Source organism: Talpa occidentalis, unplaced genomic scaffold (assembly GCF_014898055.3).
Source record: "Talpa occidentalis isolate TD23 unplaced genomic scaffold, MPIMG_talOcc4v2.1 talOcc4.5, whole genome shotgun sequence".
NCBI classification, from domain to species: domain Eukaryota; kingdom Metazoa; phylum Chordata; class Mammalia; order Eulipotyphla; family Talpidae; genus Talpa; species Talpa occidentalis.
Window position 1 is genome coordinate 68,591,679 of NW_023604861.1, and position 18,058 is coordinate 68,609,736.

General features: G+C 41.3%; 1 long non-coding RNA gene across 2 annotated transcripts in view; it reads right to left on the reverse strand.

Annotated features, from left to right (window-relative positions):
• Window positions 1-1,193: 1,193 nt before the first annotated feature.
• Window positions 1,194-18,058, reverse strand: part of LOC119258955 (uncharacterized) — a 31,241-nt gene continuing 14,376 nt past the window's right edge. The window contains exons 3-4 of one of the 2 annotated variants that reach the window (XR_008554202.1): window positions 16,895-16,982; window positions 1,194-1,385 (exon numbers count right to left, since the gene is read on the reverse strand). This is a non-coding gene — a long non-coding RNA (uncharacterized LOC119258955). Of the gene's footprint in view, window positions 1,386-16,335; window positions 16,983-18,058 lie in introns of those variants that run through there. The other variant, XR_005128362.2, reaches the window with a different exon arrangement.

Genomic DNA, 18,058 nt, shown 5'->3' on the forward strand with positions numbered 1-18,058 from the left:
CATTTGGGTTGTTTCCAAAGCTTAGCTATTGTAAACAGTGCTGCTATAAACAGGGGTGCAGGTGCTCTTTGGAATTGATGTTTCTGTGTCCTTTGGGTAAATACCTAGGAGTGGAATTGCTGGATCATATGGAAGCTCTATGTTTAGTAGGTCCAGAAATCTCCACACAGCTCTCCATAGTGGTTGGACCAGTTTGCACTCCCACCAACAGTGCAGGAGAGTTCCTTTTTCTCCACAACCTCACCAACATTTGTTGTTGCTAGTTTTTTTAATATGTGCCATTCTCACTGGTGTAAGATGGTATCTCAAGGTAGTTTTGATTTGCATTTCCCTAATTACAAGTGATGTTGAACATTTTTTCATATGCCTGTTGGCCATTTGCATTTCCTCTTTGGAGAAGTTTCTTTTTAGCTCTTCTGCCTATTTTTTGACTGGATTATTTTCCTTGTTTTTGTTGAGTCTCATCAGCTCTTTGTAGATTTTTGTGATCAGTCCTTTATCATTAGTGTTGGGTGCAAAAATGTTCTCCCAGTCGGTGGGGTTTCTCTTTGTTTTTGTTATTGTCTCTTTTGCTGTGCAGAAGCTCTTTAATTTGATGTAGTCCCAGCTGTTTATCTTTGCCTTCACTATCACTGCTTTGGGTGATGTGTCTGTAAAGATGTCTTTGATGTGCATATCATGCAGAGTTTCGCCTATATTTCCTTCTATGTGTTTTATGGTTTCAGGTCTCATGTATAGTTCTTTAATCCATTTTGAGTTGGTTTTGTGCATGGTGTGAGGTAGTAGTCAAGCTTCATCCTTTTGCATGTAGTGACCCAGTTTTCCCAGCACCATTTATTGAACAAACTTTCTTTGCTCCAATGCATATTCTTTGCTCCTTTGTCAAAGATTAGTTGACCATAAATCTGTGGGTTTATTTCTGGATTTTCTATTTGATTCCATTGGTCTGTGTGTCTGTTCTTGTTCCAATGCCATGCAGTTTTGATGATTATGGCTTTGTATTATAGTTTGAAGTGTGGGAGTGTGATGCCTCCATTCCCTTCTTTTTTTCCAGGAGAGCTTTGGCTATTCGGGGTTTTTGGTGATTCCATATGAATTTCATCAATAATTGTTCTATTTCTTTGAAGAATGACATTGAAATTTTGATTGGAATAGCATTGAATCTGTATATTGCTTTTGGTAGGATGGCCATTTTAATAATGTTTATTCTTCCAATCCATGAACAGGGATGTCTTTCCATTTCTTTGTGTCTTCTTCTATTTCTTTTAACAGTGTTTTATAGTTTTCTTTGTATAGGTCCTTTACCTCTTTTGTTGGATTTATTCCCAAGTATTTGATTTTTTTTGTTTCGATAATAAAAGGGATGGTTTTCTTGATTTCTTCTTCTTCAGATTTATTGTTTGTGTATAGGAAGTCTAGTGACTTTTGCGTGTTGATTTTGTATAGTGATACAACTTTAAAAATAACTGAGTTCTCAATATACTGTAGATGGATTCATTAATTTTTTTATCATGAGAAAAGAACAGAACATTGAATAAAAGATTTAGCAGATCTATGAGAAAGAATTTTTTCTTGAAACTTTATGAAGAGTTGTAAAGAAAGTGATTAAACATATAAAATTTAAACTTCTGTACAGTGAAAAGCAGCAAAAAATAATCAAATAGAATACAGAACATGAAACATATATATGAAACATGTCAGATGATAGGGGGATCAATAAAATACAAAAGAAGCTTATTCAAAAGACTTCAGAGTATTTCATTACTCTAATAAATTGGCAAAGAATATGAACAAGCAAGTCCCCGTAAAGAGAATCAAAACCAGTAAATATACACCTGAGAAAATGTTCAGCACTGGTAGTAATCAAAGAAATGCAAATTAAAACAACCATGAAATGTTATTTGACACCTACTAAATTAGCATTTTTTTAAATGATGGGTTGGCAAGGTGCCATATTTGTACACTCATTTAGTTTTGGTGGCACTACAAATTAGTACCACCTTTGAGAAAGCACTGTGACAAGCATGGAGAAGCATTGTGCCTTTTGACCTAGTAACTGTAGTTTTTGCAATTAGCACTAAGGAGAATAATTCAACAGAAGCAAAGAAGAGACTCAGCACCATTCTTCAGAGTCCTAGTAATTCAATTAAATTCAATTAACATATATTTTACCCCTTCCACCTGCCAAGCAGAGGCAACTGGGAATGAGAAATTAATAAGACACTATCTGACCTCAGGGGGCTCACAATCTGGCAGAGGAATCAGGTAAATAAACACACTACAAAATAGAGCAGTGAGTTCATCAATGGAAACACTGATGTAGTCAGATGAGCTAGATTTTATGATGAGAGTACATGGGGTAGGAAAGCAGAGAGCAAACAGGGATGAGAAAAGGCTTAGTGAAGAGACATGGGGAAACTGCAGAGGAAAAGGCACAGAGAATTAAAATAAGGACAATGAGTATTCTGCTAGAATAGGAATGGAGATTAGAGGAGGGAATCCTGGAATCCCTGTGGAAAACCAAGACTGTGGCAGAGTGGAAGGAAGCTTTAGTGCCTTTGTTTGATATCAATAATAGCAAAAAATGGAACTTCCTTAAATCACCAACATTGGAACTATCTTTATGAATTATGAGTCAGTGGACCATTATTATACCATAAAAATAAAAATCATGAAGTTTATAAAGCACATGGAAACATTTAAGATACGTCAGCAGGATACCTAGGGGAGAGAAGCCAGCCTTTACAGCCCAGAGTATTGTTCGAAAAATTCACCTTTGCCTCTTTTCAAAATTGTAATATAATACATATACTCTGAATTAGTCACTTGAATATAAAATGTGTCCATTTAATAAATCCACAAAGTTGTGCAACAGCTATCTCTATGTAATTCCTGAATATTTTCATCACTTAGTAAGAAGCCCATTGGAACAGTCACTCCCTATTCCTTCCCCAGCCTTTGGCAACCTCTAATCTGCTTTCTGTATCTACACACTTGCTTATTTCTTCACCCCCTGATGTACTCCCCAGACCTGGGTAGCAGAAGCAACACCTATTCATGGCTTGGCCCCATTAAGGATAGTGGGCCACCCCTCCACACCCCTTCCCTCCTCTCCCCACCCCCACCCCGTGTTGCTGATTGAGGGAAGCAAACACTCCATTAAAAGTTCAGAAATAACACAAGGAGATTAAACAAAGAGTCATAAAACTAGAGAATCTACCTACAGAACATGTAGCTTGCTCAATAGGGCTCTCAAGGCCAGCGTTCTCATTCCTGAGGTGAGTGCCATCTTAGGTCCCACCTCCCAGCTTCCCACGTTGGTCGAGCGCCAAGAGTGAGGCTCTTGTGTGAGGACAGTCTGAGGCAGGGCAGGAAGCACACCTTCCTGGACTAACATACACAGGCCAAGGAAATCTGGTGATGCATTTTCATTTTTCCACTAAGGCACTCGCAGGAAGCACTGTTAGTGTGGTCCTGATCCAACTGCCTTCAACAAGGTCATTATCTCCCTTCCTTACTAGTCTTATCTCCTCAGGACACGGTTTTGTTGCTGAGCAAAGTATAAAAACTGCAGTTCTCTGTGGAAATAACCACAGATGAGTTTCCTTGCAGTTTGTTGAGGGTGTTCCTGACTAAGGACAATGCTGCACGTTTGATGGCAGAGTTTGACCTTTTAGAGTTAGTTGGTTTGCCAGTTTTGTCTTATGTACCAATGCACATTCTCTTTGGTGACCTCAACGATTAGAAGACCTCACTCTTCACAAAGAAACTACAGCTACAGTCCATTGCCCCGCTTCTCGCGGTGCCCTGACACTCTGCCACGTGAGGACAGGGAGGAGTATAACATCATGTTGACAGCACAGATACAGAGGCAGCTTGCAGGTGTATTAGAAGGTACCTGACCAGGAGTGAGGGTTTGTGGCTTTGGGTTTAACATTTTTGGTTCCCAGTTTCCTCGTGGATGCAGTAAGATTTGGAAGAGAAAGTCCACATCAGTTCCTGCTAGGTTGAAAGTCCATAATTTCTCCAAATTAGTAAAGTGAGGACAACTCATTTTTTAGATCTCAGGGCCTTAGGGTCCTTGTGAGAGAGAGGCAAAGGGAAAAGGAGTGGGAAATTAAAAAGAAGGGAGCACAGGAGAAGAGAGGGGAAGGTTCAGGAGACAATGGAGGGAACGGGGACAAGAGGAGAGGGGGAAAGACAGGATAGGAAAGAGAGAGGAAAGGAGGAGAAGTTGGGGGGAAAGAAGCAAGGGAAGGGGGCAGGAGGGGAGAAGAGGAGAAAGGGTGAAGGAAAAGTGAGAGGAGCGAAAGATAAAGAAGAGGAGGGGATAAGAAGAGAGAGGACAGGAGGAGACAAGAACAGTAAAGTAGTAAGACTTCATTGGAAAGAAGATGGACAAAAGGAAGTAACATGTCTAACATCTTACCAGATACCAATTCTCAAAACCACCTTCCAGATAGGTATCAATATCACCCTTTCACTGGTGAGGACCTGAAATTCCATATTCCTTGGAATCCTCTCCTGCATGTTAAGTGAGCACTACCCCTAGCCCCACAATGGAGTTTGATACAGTTAGACAAGCTTTGTGACAAACGAGCTAAGTAACTTGTCTGAAGCCTTACACTTGGTTAATCATGGTGCTGAAATGCATACTCAGGACTATCTATTTCTAATATTATGTTCTTTCCAGTCTAATAGGCTGAGAAAAGGAAACACAAAGAGGAGTGAGGGAAGTTTTCAGTGTGGATCTCATCCATGCATGTGAGGAAAAAAATGAAAATAAGCTTTTAAAAAAAACCCTCTCAATAACACCCACCCTCCAAAAAGGGGGGAGGGGAAGTAGGTTGAGTCAATTAGAACCTATTCAAGGGAAATTTTAAGATAAAATCTCAGAAGCATTCCTAGTAAAATAGACCTTTTCCATAATTAACACTTCTCCTTGTGTCCTGGGCTGACAGTAACTCTTACTGCTTATTTTAACAATGACCTAGATTTAACAATAATGCTTTTAATTTCATAGCCCTCATCAATTTTAAAAGAAATCTCACATTCATTATTTCTCTTGACCTTTAATAACAATAATAGGTAGAAATTCAAAGACTTTGGAATAAGATTTCAGTTTGATTGTTACCCCTGTGTGACCTTAGGCAAGTTAGCCATTCTGAACCTCAATCTTCTATAAAATGAGGATAATAACAGTGTCCATCACATAGGGTGTGGGAGCATCCAAAGAGATAATAAATGTTAAGTGTTACTCCCATCACCCATCACACATTAAGTGCTCAAGAAAAGTTAACCAGTATCATAAATATATGTGTGTGTGTGTATATAAAATCATCAGAAAAAATTGTCTGACATTTGAAAATAAGGAGAAAAGATTACTGGAAAAGATTACCATTGACTTTACACCTCTGCATGTACGAGGTTAACTTGACCATTTTTATCAAAGATGCAAATAATAATTATTATCCAATAGACAATATAAGCACACAAATTATAGCTTATTATCCTGTTGAATATTAACAAGTTTTGTATTTAACTTGACAATATTACAACACTTCTTTATTACATTGTACACACATAATCTCTAATGCTCTTTGGACAAATTCTAATACCTAAATGTTCTCTTTATAAAAAAAAAATCTATGACATGTATTCATATAGATACCTGACAAATATGATTTACCCTTTTGAAAATTATATTTTAACATATCAGACAGTTAATGCAGGCAGGTCTGCCCCATTGCCTCAGGGACTCTGAAACTCAAGCGATTTTGACTTCCACAGAGTTATGAACACAACTGTCTTCTTAATTTTCAATCCAATACTTTTTGTTCTATCTTATGCCTTTGCCCAAATAATATACAAAAATAGAATGACAATAAAGAATAAGATACAAAAGAATGTAAGGCCATACTCTGCAGGTTTCTACAGTTTCCAGACTCTTTTCACAGCCCTCACTCTATCAAAGAAGAATACGAGGAACACCATGTGAGTCTGTCTTCTAAATGTTCTATTGCTCAAAGTGTTTGTCAAACCCATGGAGGAAAAAAAGATACACGTTAAAGACAGCAAAGGTCTGAAAAAGAAATGGGGTGGGGAATCTGATAGTTGACTAACCTAGTTAATGATAAATCAAAACTATTCTATGCAAAATAAATTTAATCTATATTGATTAGGGTAGTGGGAGGCTGGGTTGAATCTGTCTTGGAATTTGAGCTGACTCAGCATCTCTATATTTTCTTTTCTCAACATAAGCAGAAAGTATGGCTTCAGAAAAGGAAGGATGATTAGGAATGAGCCCTGTGTCAGCAGGTGAACTTGCTGTCAGGCCGTGGGGAACGTAACTGATGTAGTATGGTGCTCCAATCCAGTGGCCCAAACTGTTCTGAAGGAAGGCACAAGTAGTAAGCAGAGCTGAGCAGTGGTCAGTGAGTGTGGAACCAGGGTTAATTTCAAACAGGCAGTACCTGAATCAAGTAAAAGGAGCTGTTAGGGGGAAAGGATGTCCTGAGCAAACTCCATACAGGCTTTGTGGATGTCACCCCCACTCCATCAAGACACTGGAACTACAAATCCCATGATCCCTGTTTGCAAGTAAAAAGCAGCCATGTTAAGGGAGTCTGAGGCACTTGGCTCGTGCTCTTGGCCAGGCAGGTTTGGCCTCAGCAGGTCATTTGGGATTCCAGGTCAGCGTAACAGGTAGGACGCGTTTAAGAATTTATCTCCCTCTTTTCTCCCTGAGTTGTACATTTCCTCATTTCCCTTTCCCTTCTAAATAAACCTTTTGTTAACCTTTAGTGTGGGCCTGCAGTTTAAGTCCCCTTTAAGCACACGGGTAAGGACCCACAGTTAGGCAACCCGTTTTATATCAGGATTGCCCTGTAACAGCTCTAGCATTGTATTCATTACAACTGCAGGTTTATTAACATTGTAGATATATAAATGAAACTGGAGTTTTTTGGTATTTAAAAAAGTTCAACTAACAATGTATTTTGCTATAGTTGGCCTTCACTTTTGCAATACTTTCATCTCTAAATTTCCCTGGAAATTTTTTCTTTTCTCTAGCAGCTCCTTCTTTATTTTCCTATGCTGATTGTTCATCCTTGATTCCTGTGTCAGTTCACATAGAGCCCTACCTTTTCACTCACTACCTGTTTTAAATTGTATCATCCATATGCTGGTGCTTCTCAAATTTTATCTAGACTTGATCTCTTGCCTGAACTCAGAGCTAATATTTCCAGCTGCATATGTAAAATCTCTATTTCAATGTCAATAATCAAATTAAACAATATGTTCAGAACAGAATTTTTTATTCTGTCCTCTCACTCCACATCCCTGTCTCCCAAAAGGACAATTTCTATGTCAGGACCTTTGTTGTGCTGTTCCATAGACCTGAAATATTCTTCTTCTAATCATCTCATGGCGGGCTCCACACTGTCACTTGGATCTCAGTGCAGACATCATTCCTTCTTGGAGGTGTCACCTGTCAAAAGAAGCCCCTGCGTTCCCCAGCACTAATACCAGTCATTCTGACCATCATGGAGGGTCCATAACCTCCATAACCTCATATTTATTTATCACTATATTTAATTCTGTAACTTAGTGTTCATTTGCATCTTGTTAATTTCCTCCTGCCCCATAGGTCTGCCCCCCACCCCAACAGAAAATGAACTTGGAGGGAGCTAGGACTCATCCGTCTTAGTCATTAAGGTTCCACTAACACCTAGATTGTCAGCAAATTGTTAATGAATGTATTGAGACTACACAAATGCATTTCTGGAGGTCAGTTTTCCCATAAAACCCAAGGGTGATTACCACAAAAAGCATGCATGATAACTGGGAAGAAAGAAGATAGCAGTTCAGGCATAACCTTGAATTTCTAAATTGATTTGGGAATAGTGAATGCCATTGGGACAGGGAGGAGGGCAGAGGATGTATAGGGGGAGGGTGGAGAGCAAACAGAAGAACACAAGGCAATAAACTCTTCAATTTCTAGACTCTGAAATTTCAAAAATCCCTACATGTCCAGAAAAATTTTGAGAGATTGATTTTATTTTCACTTTGCTAAGTGAAGACATTAGGGCAGAAACTTATCATCTACTATCACCGCCATCATGTCATAAAGAACATTTAGTTACCAAACTTCATTGTTTAAGTTGAATAAACTTTGTACTATGAAACCTCCCTTTACTAAATATATTTCTCTCATTGCTTTAAGGTCCTTCAGAAATGTCACCACTGACATCATGGGGAACCAACAATCACTGGGCAAGTTTCTCAAGTCTGTGCATCTCAATATGAATATGGCCAATTAAAACTTTCCGTAAAAGTTCTCTACTGGAGTGTTATAATGTGTAAATGACCTCGAAAATCTGGCATTGAAATGTTAGCTAGAATTTTCCCCATACTTTATGTAGTTATAAGTCCAGGCATACCACAAAAAAGGTAAGATATGTGAAATAAATGAGAGGGAGAAATGCATTTTGGAAGAAATTGGTGGATCAAGAGTTTTAATGTGTCAAAAAAAAAAAATAGATCAGTCATTCTGTCTTAAATTAATGACCAAGACAGCTAGTATCACAGTTATGGTACACAAAACACAAAGTATAATTTCCTTTCATTTTATTGTAAGTTGCTTTAGAAATAAGTATTTTCTTAAAGAATAAGATTGAAAGGTACAAATAACAATCAAAAAAAATGTTTAGTCCATTGGGGAAACTATGAAACAAACCAAATGAGGACAGATGATATCAAATATTATTCACATTACTGCTGAATCAATTTATTCAGGAATAACACCCACATGAGAAGAATATATTTTGAAAATGGAAATGTGAATAATATGGGCTTACTTTATATGAGATGAAGAAAACCTGCTCATGGAGAATAGGATGCAAACAGCAGTGATTGGAAACAAAGTTGTAAAGGGAAAAGGAGAGAAAGATTCTAGACAGAAGGGTCTTTAGCCAGCCAGCATCTGAAAGAAGGAAAGAAGGGGGTGAGGGGGCAGGTGGTACAACCCATTAGATGCCATTTTAAGAAATTAATAATTTAGGGCCCACGGGAGCTGTGGATGACTCTAGTTATACATAACAAGGATGAAGAGTTCTGGTCATTTCATTGACCTACTGGCTCCTGAAGGGCAGTTAACAGGGACTGGGCATCTGACTCACTAGATAAACAAAAAGAGGAATCATAATTGTTCCAATTTGGAACTTTAGCTCTGCAGGGGCATGCACATAATCCACTCAAGTCAAAAAGTAAGAAAACTCAATTAGCAGTTGTCCTCCCCAAGCCACAGTCCTGCCCCCTCTCATAGGGAAAGGAGTAGAATTTTCACCCACACACTCCCTAAAGCTGTGGGGGTGTCTTGAGCTTCTGAACAGCAGTCAGGAAATGAGGCTGCTCAGTAAATTGATATTGAGAACCACACAGTTCCTCAGAATAGCTTAAGTAGAAAATAATACTAGTGTATAGATTTGAATCCCCAACACTACCCAAACTACTCTTCCTACTTAGTCCTAATAGATATTCTCATAATTTAAATAAACATTGTATAATTGTAATTCAGAATCAGATTCAAAATTTGTTCATTCAACAATTAATCATGTCTTTTTTCAGGACAAGCTAAGAAAGTTGGTCCCAAGCTTTGGGATGAGTGACCACCCAACAGGCTTTTCCTGGAAATACCTTGAAAAGAAAATGGCTCCCAGGCCCTGTGATTTCACATAGTTACAGCTTGAGTCAGTGGCCATCAGAACTTAAATACTGCTTACTATCATAGCCGTATCCCACGGTGGACGATAGACCTAGGGACCCTGCTTTATATGGCTTTTTTTTTTTTTTTTGAAGTTGCTAAAACTCCAGACATGTTTCTTCAAGTTTCATCTCAGCTGAATTCAATCTTGCACTCATCTGGCGAGCCTGTGTGAAGAGGTGGAAACTGTAGGAGAGAGGGGCTGGGAGACGGATTAGTCAGCCTGTACTGCAGCCAGCTGTGTCACTTACCTGTTCTTTTTTTGTTGTTTTTTTTAAGATTTTTTATTTATACAAGAACTGGGGTACAGGCCAGAGGCGTGGGAGGGTGAGAGAATTCACTAGAGACAGAGCGTGGAGCAAAACAGGCAGACTGATTGAAATACACTGCTGAGGGGAGCAGCGGGCGAGACAGGAGAGGTCTGCTGCACCATGTGGGTAGCTCCACTGGCTGGCCAGGAATCAGACTGGCGCTGCAGAGGCTGCGGACAGCCGCACCGCACTGTTTTCAACCTGCTGTGGCACCTGGGAGGCCCTTGCTTACCTGTTCTTAACTTTAATTTTCTTAGCTGAATAATTAGGGCATCGATGACCTTTAAGGTTTTTTTCAGTTCCAAATAATATGATTTGATGTTGATAACTGCACCTGATTGGACAGAAAATTTGAATAGATGTTGCCCAAGATAAATTGGTAGTATCATTCAATGTTGAAATGATGAGGATAACTGGATTTAAAAAAAAAAAAAAACCCTGGTGTAGTGGCAGGAAGGGCACAGGGCAGGATCTCTATGATCCAAGCAGAGCGGGCAAGGAGGAGTCCTGGAGTCCTTGGTGCTGATTCAGGGTTTTAATGGGATTTACCAGGTACATGGCAGGCAGGAGTGCCAGGGGGCCCGAAGGCTGGCAGGCCTCCTAGTCCCTGGCAAATCTTCACTCTTCCTGGGCTCTCTGGCGTTCTCTCGTGCCCTTTGCTTCTCTGCCCCTTTTGCTCTCCTTCTGGTAGTTCCATTCCTTTCACTCTGCTGGCGTCCCCGTGAAGCCGCCTTTATAAGCCCAGTCTCTCAGCCCAGGTGTACCCTCCTATGCATGCCCACACCCTACTTCATGTGCCCACCATCAGGCATGCATTTAATCTAATGGCAGGAGGGCGGAAAAGCCTGATACTTTACTTACCCTACACCTGTTTATTACAGCAACCTTAACCTTAACTTACTAGTTTGACCTTGAAGCAGTTCTTTTGATTGCTTGTAGGGTAAGGAAAAGGTATCAGGCTTTTCTGTCCTCCTGCCATCAGGATAGATGAGGGAACCCCGTGGTCCTGAATGCATGCCTGATGGTGGACACCTGAAGTGGGTACACCTGGGCTGAGAGACTGAGTTTATAAGGGCGGCATCACGGGGACGCCAGCAGAAGCCGAGAACGAATGGAAGCCAAGAGAAGAAGAGAAGCAGAGAGAACACCAGAGAGAGCCCAGATAGAGTGAGGATTTGCTGGGGGCTGGGAGGACTGCCAGCCTCCCGGCCCCCCAGCACCCCTGCCTGCCATGTGCCTGGTAAATCTAAATAAAAAGCCTGCAAAAGCCACTGAGGGCTCCAGGACTCCTCCTTTACCTGGTCTGCTGGATCAGAAAACCTGCACTGTGTCCATTCCTGCCCCTACAATGCTTAACATTGCATTTCAAGATAGTTTATATAGCTGGAAAAATAAGAATATCCTTTGATCCATTGGTCTCCATTATGTAATCTGACCTTGTTTATTTATGGATATCTTGAGACACATATACCACACAGATAATTTGTACACTTGCCTCCTTTAGTGTCCATAGCACTTTTAGCTGCATCCTTGATGTTTCTTCTTGTTCTGTTTTACAATTCCTCCTTCTCTATTCACTTGCTAAATATTACTTCCTTAGAACTCCTGCTCAGACCATTTCCTCTCATTGTATTTGCTCTTCCTGGATGATTTCACCCTCAACCACAGTGGCATGTGGGTAAATGTTAAACGTTGGGGGTGGGGGTGGGCATCAAAAAAGCACAGATTTGGGCCTCCTCAGTGGCGCAGCGGTTGAGCCCTGGGTTGCAAAGCTGCCCGCAGCCTCTGCAGCGCCAGTTCGATCCCCGGCTGCTCCCCGGCCACAGCCACCGGAGGAGGGTCCCGCATGGCGTGCAGACCTCTCCTCCCACCCACTGCTCCCCTCAGCAGTGTACTTCGGTCCTTCTGCCTGCTCTGCCCCCCGCTCTGGCTCTGGTGAATTCTCTCACCTTCCCGCGCTTCTGACTGTACCCAGTGCTTGTGTAAATAAATAAATAAATAAATCTTTAAAAAAAAAAAAAAAAGCACAGATTTGTAGTGTTTGCTGATATTTGTGGTGTAAATACTCTCAACACAGCTGATTTCAAGCCACCAATCATTATGGAGTTAGGAAATAATGCAGGGAACTCGCCTCCCAAGCTGTGTGGGCCAGTTCCAGCACACGCTGACTATGCCCATCATTTCCACTACCACCTGCTTGAAATCTCTCCCTCTCTCCCTCCCTCCCCACCCTCCTCCCCCAGTTCATCCCAGTTCAAATACAATCGAATGTCACATCTTCTCAGCATCATCACAGGCAAAATGGACACACAGATCTTGTCTTCTATTTCCAGTTTAGCAAGGTAATCATGGATGAGAGCAAGTGGCCCAGCCCATGGGAAATTTTCTGTAGGGTAAGGTAAAAAGTATCAGGCTTTTCTGCCCTCCCGCCATCAGGATAGATGATGGGTCCTTGCGGTCCTGAATGCATGCCTGATGGCGGGCACCTGGAATAGGGTGTGGGCCTATGTAGATGGGATTCACCCTGGCTAATACTGATCTTTTAAGGGCGACATCACGGGGATGCCAGCAGAAGCCAAGAGAAGCAGAGAAGAAGAAGCAGAGAAGCTAAAGCAGAACTACTAGAGAGTACAGCAGCAGAGACCACCACAGAATGCCGGAGAACACAGTCAGAGTGAAGACTTGCTGGGGGCTGGAGGGCCTGCCAGCCTCCCGGCCCCCCAGCACCCCTGCCTGCCATGTGCCTGGTAAATCCCAATAAAAGCCTGAAAAGCCACTGAGGTCTCCAGGACTATCTCCCTCCTTTACCCCTTCTGCTTGGTTCATAAAGATCCTGCTCTGTGTCCTTCCTGCCCCTTACATTTGCCAACCTCGAACTTTTGAGTGAATACATCCTTTGAGCAATGGCATAAGATCACATGCCAGTGGGTGAGAATGGGAGTTTTTCCCAGCAGGGAATGGATGTTTCTAATCAATCATCCTGTGAAGTGGTTTCTCTGAGGACAAGAAATGGGTGGTGGGGAATGCTTTGAACTGGAGGAGACAAAGATCTTGAGCCTAAGAATAACTGAGTCTGAATCTAAGATACAGAGAAGCCTAGAGTTGTTCCGTGAGCAGAGGAGCTGCTGCTGTGACTTGAAGGCCAGGCATATAGCAACCAGGTTCTGATTGAACAGCAACATGGAGCTGAAAAGGCAAGGCAAAAGGGGCCAGTTTCTGGAGATGCCAGGCTGAGGCAGCAGTTGTGAACCTGGTGAGTCTTGAGAGGGCACAGTCCATTTCCAAGACTGGAGTGGAAGTCCATAGGCAGCAGTCATCCTGGTCGGCTGACCCCACAGAGTAGAGAATCTCAGAGTGGGAGTGCTCAGATGGTAGCCACAGTAGCAGCAGTGAAGCAGGTTAGAGGGGATGAACCCAAGAGACATATTTTATAGTTCATCAGAGAGGTACTCTTTAGACACTCTCAAAAATACCTACGAGGACACTCTGTTAAGCCTGGTTTCCAGCAAGTACTTCCAGGGCAGGCTCTATGCTACAAGAATGTAGGTATGCCACGGTAAAATGCCTCTATGCTGTAGTCACCAGTTAGTGATGTCAGGGTACTCCCTCAGATCATGTTTACTTTCATGAGAGCATCTATCCAAATACCTAAGCCTGACAACTGGCTGGGGTCATTCTGTATTCTCTGACCTGCCATGTACAATCAATGGCAAAGGCCTGTCAGTTCCAGCATACTCTTGAATCTATCTTTTCTCTTCGTCCTCACAGATTTCTTTAGTTTAGCCTGTTTCCTTTCTCACCTGGACTCTTCCGCATGTCTGCCAATTTACTTCCCTAACTTCTCTCTGGTTGCCATCCACCACATTGCAACAGTGTTGCCTCCAGATCTGAATGCTCTTCGCAACATCTCCACAGAACATCTCTTAGTTATCTTAACCTCCCTGTGTCTAAAATAGAATTCTCCCACCTTCAGGTGAGTTCTCCCTCCTGTAAGCTCTACCTCAGTTTATATCTTTGGAAGATGTATCAACTATTTACTGCTGGCTAACACACTACCCAAGGAGTGGCTTATGACAGTAGCCATGGATTATTCCTCACAAGTCTCAGGGTCAGTCTGGCCTTCCTGCTGCCCTGGGCCAGCCTGGGCAGATCCTGCTGGGCTCTCTCATGTGTCTATCTCCTGGGACATCTGGGAACATCCTGTCCCAGCTGGGACATCTGGGCTGACTGGCCCATATGGTCTGTCATCCAACAGACTGTCGTGAATTCAATCACTTGGAAGATGGGCAGAGTTCCAAGAAAGAAAGTAGAAACCATTCATGGCTTCTGGGAGCCTAGGATCAGAACTAACACACCATCACTTCCACTATTAAACAGTAGTTACAAAACCAGCCCAATATCAAGGGATGGAGAAATACACACCACTTTTGATTGAAGAAGCTAAAAAGTCACTGTAATGGCAGGATGGTCACAGGGCTGGTTCTTTATGATTCGAGCAGACTGGATAAAGGAGAGTCCTGGAGCTCTTGGTGGATTTCTCAGGCTTTTACTGAGCTTTTATATGCAGCAACAAGGTACGTGGCAGACTGGGCCCCTGGCAAGTCTTCACTCTGGGCTTCTCTGGCGTTCTTTCTTCCCTTCTCCCGAGTTCTCAGCTTCTCTTGGTGGATATATCAATACTGCTGCCATGGCCCACAGAAGAAAATAATATAACTTACAACAGTGTAACAAAATGCAGGTGCCCCATCAGGCAGGGCAATCCTAATGGTGGGAAGGCAGAAAACTCTGAAAATCATTTACCCTATAGTCACATTGTTAATGGTGTGGATACTCAGAAAGGCAGAGTGTGATCATTAATATGATCTTCTCAGCATAAAGTTGAGAGTCCTAGACTTCCCTGTTGTCATAGAAGTCTCAGTGCTATCACCGTGACCACCTGAGTTTGATCCCCAGCCAGGGAGCTAACCGACATATGGCACAGCAGACCTCTCTGTGAAGATTCACCTTTCAGTGAATCTGCCTGTTCTGCTCCCTACCCTGTCTCTGGTGAATCCTCTCATCCCCCGCACCTCTGGCCTACACCCCAGTTCTTCTATGCATAAAAATGATTAAATAAATCTCTTAAAAAATAAAGCTGAGAAGATACAGACTATATAAATTTAAACTGAATTTTTATGGTAACTGATACATACATATTCACAACGTTTTCTTTATTTAACCATAAAACAAAGATTCTAACCTAATGCTCTGTAGTCTCAAAATCACTTCTGTCAGATTCCTCTCATTCTTACAAACAGCTAAATTGTCCTGAAAATTCCTCACCTTCTACTGTGGACTTGTCTTGTAATGAGACAACCACTCTGAGCAAGGATGTTCAGAAAATGGATGTAGGGGCAGAATGGTCACAGGGTTGTTTCTTTATGATTTGGCAGATGAGGTAAAGGAGAGTCCTGGAGGCCTCAGTGGCGTTTTCAGGCTTTTATTGAGCTTCTACATGTACACAGTAGGCAAGGGTGCCGGGGAGCCAGGAGGCCAGTAGGCCTCCTAGTCCCTGGCAAGTATTCACTCTGGGCTTCTCTGGCCTTCTCTTCTGTCGTTCTTTCTCCCCTTCTCTCTCCTATTCTTTCTCCTTCTGCCTCTGCTTCTCTTAGTAAATATCTCAATACTGCAGTCATGGCCCACAGAAGGAAATAACACAACTATAACAATGCAACAAAATCCTGGTGCCCCATCGGGCAGGGCAATCCTAATGGGGGAGAGCAGAAAAGCCTGAAAACCATTTACCCTACAATCGATTGCATTGTTTAGTCAATTTATTTTACAAGGATTAAATCAAAACAAAGTTATTTGTTATTTAATGGTACCATTAATTTACTAATCCCTTGTCTAGACTGAACTAATTCTGGCTTTAAGGGCTTTCTGGATATTTTCTCCTTTACTTTTCACAGTTAAATATAGGCAAAGAAAAATAAAAGATGTAATTTGTCATGATCCTCAATGAAGTACATTTTCATATTCACTAAGCTATTGCATTTAAAATAGGATACAAGATGTATAGTATTTCACAATTATATGTGTTCACAAAATAATGGAAAACAAGTGCTCATCAGATTTAAAAAAAAAGAACTTATTTCTGCAAGTTTAATAAAAATAAGTGAATACATTTTAATCATACATTACAGCCTCTTGTTTAAACTTTACTTTTAACATAACTAAATCAAATAAACTTGGAGTTTATATTAATTTTTTCCAAATGGGCACTTTACATTATTTCATTTCTCCTCTAGAAGTAAGTTATTATAGCTAATTCCTTAATTTATAGTTGAGGTAATAGATGTTTAGTATGGAAAAATAAGTCACTCAAGGTCACATAGGTCATGGAGCCAGGGTTTGAAATCATGTAGTCTGACTCCTGTGCCATTCTTAGACAAAAAGCTAAATTGCCATCTTCCTCCCCTTTACTCCTCTCATCTAACTGATCTGCCAATTCTAGTGCTTTTCCATATTTATTGACTTAACTTCTTCTACCAAACCCAACTACACTGAATTTGTTCAGCCTTTTAGAAATTTTTACCTGCCTTATCCCTTTTTTCTAGTCCTGCAGCTAACATACAAATAGGAAAACTCCCCTTTCTTTAATTTAAAACACCTTGAGGAGAAACTAGCAGATTAAAGCTACAATGTGATTCCACTCTTACCTTAGTCAGTTTGGCCTGCCATAACAAGATACCATACCATACAACAAATACTTATTTTCTCACAGTTCTGGAGACTAAAAATCAAGATCACACCCACTAGAATGATAAAATGAAAAGGATACAATATCAAGTGCTGGAAAATGGGACAACTGGAACTCTCAGGCACTTCTCCTAGGACTTTAAGTTAGTCCAGTCACTTTGTAAAATTGGCTGAAGGAAATAAAGCGAAATATACACTTAGCTTATGACCTAGAAGCCCCTCTCCAGAGCTTTTATCCAGTGGAAATGCATACATATATTCACCAAAAGATCCATACAAGAACATTCACAGCAGTACAGTTCATAATAGCCTAAATTGGAAAGAACTCAAATGATGATACATAATAGAAATAAATTAGATAAATAAATTATGGCAAATTTATACAATGGGATATTATGCAACCATGAGCTTGAATGAATTACATCACCACTTGACAGAGGGTCCTCAGAAGCACAGTGTTGACTGATAGAAGCCAGACACAGAAGAGCACATACTTTGAGATTTTTCAAATGCTCAAAAATAGGCAAAACAAATCTAGCCAGTGGTCCCCCTTGGAGAGGAAAGTAGTAACTGGAAGAAACAACAGGGGACTCCAGGGATTCTGGTTACATTATGGTCTAGTTTCTGGCTACACAGCTGTGTTCAGTTCATGAAAATTCATTAAATTGAACACTTATCAGATGTGCACATTTCTGCATATATTTTACAATTCAACAAAAATGGTTCTTAAAAAATTATTCTGAAGACTCAAGATCACTCCAGAATAAAGACCCAATACTACAGTCTGACCTAAAGCCCTTTGTGATCTGATCCTTGGCCAACCTTTCCAGTTCTATTCATTACTACCCCTGGCCAAAATGACAGTCAAAACAAGCCCTCATCAATACAATATGTCATGCTCTGCCCCTGCTCATGCACCCTTCCCACATTAGCAACCTGGTTAACTCCTTTTTAAACTAAAAAAATCAATTCAGGCCTCCTTTATCAGCAAGTTTTCCCTCACCCACCCAACCATAGCTGAGTTGGGAGCCCCTGCACTGTCCTTCCTTAACATTCTGATCAATACAGGTGCTTTTCTGCTCCGTTTCCAACCTGGGCCAGTTTACCCAGTTGTCCCCCTTCCCATGAGGTCACCCATACTGATGTAGAACTTATTGGCATAATGCACTACAGCCCATAAGCTCCTGGGCCCAAGCTGTCCTTGAGAGTAACTGGGGTTATAGGCATGTACCACTGTGCCCACCTC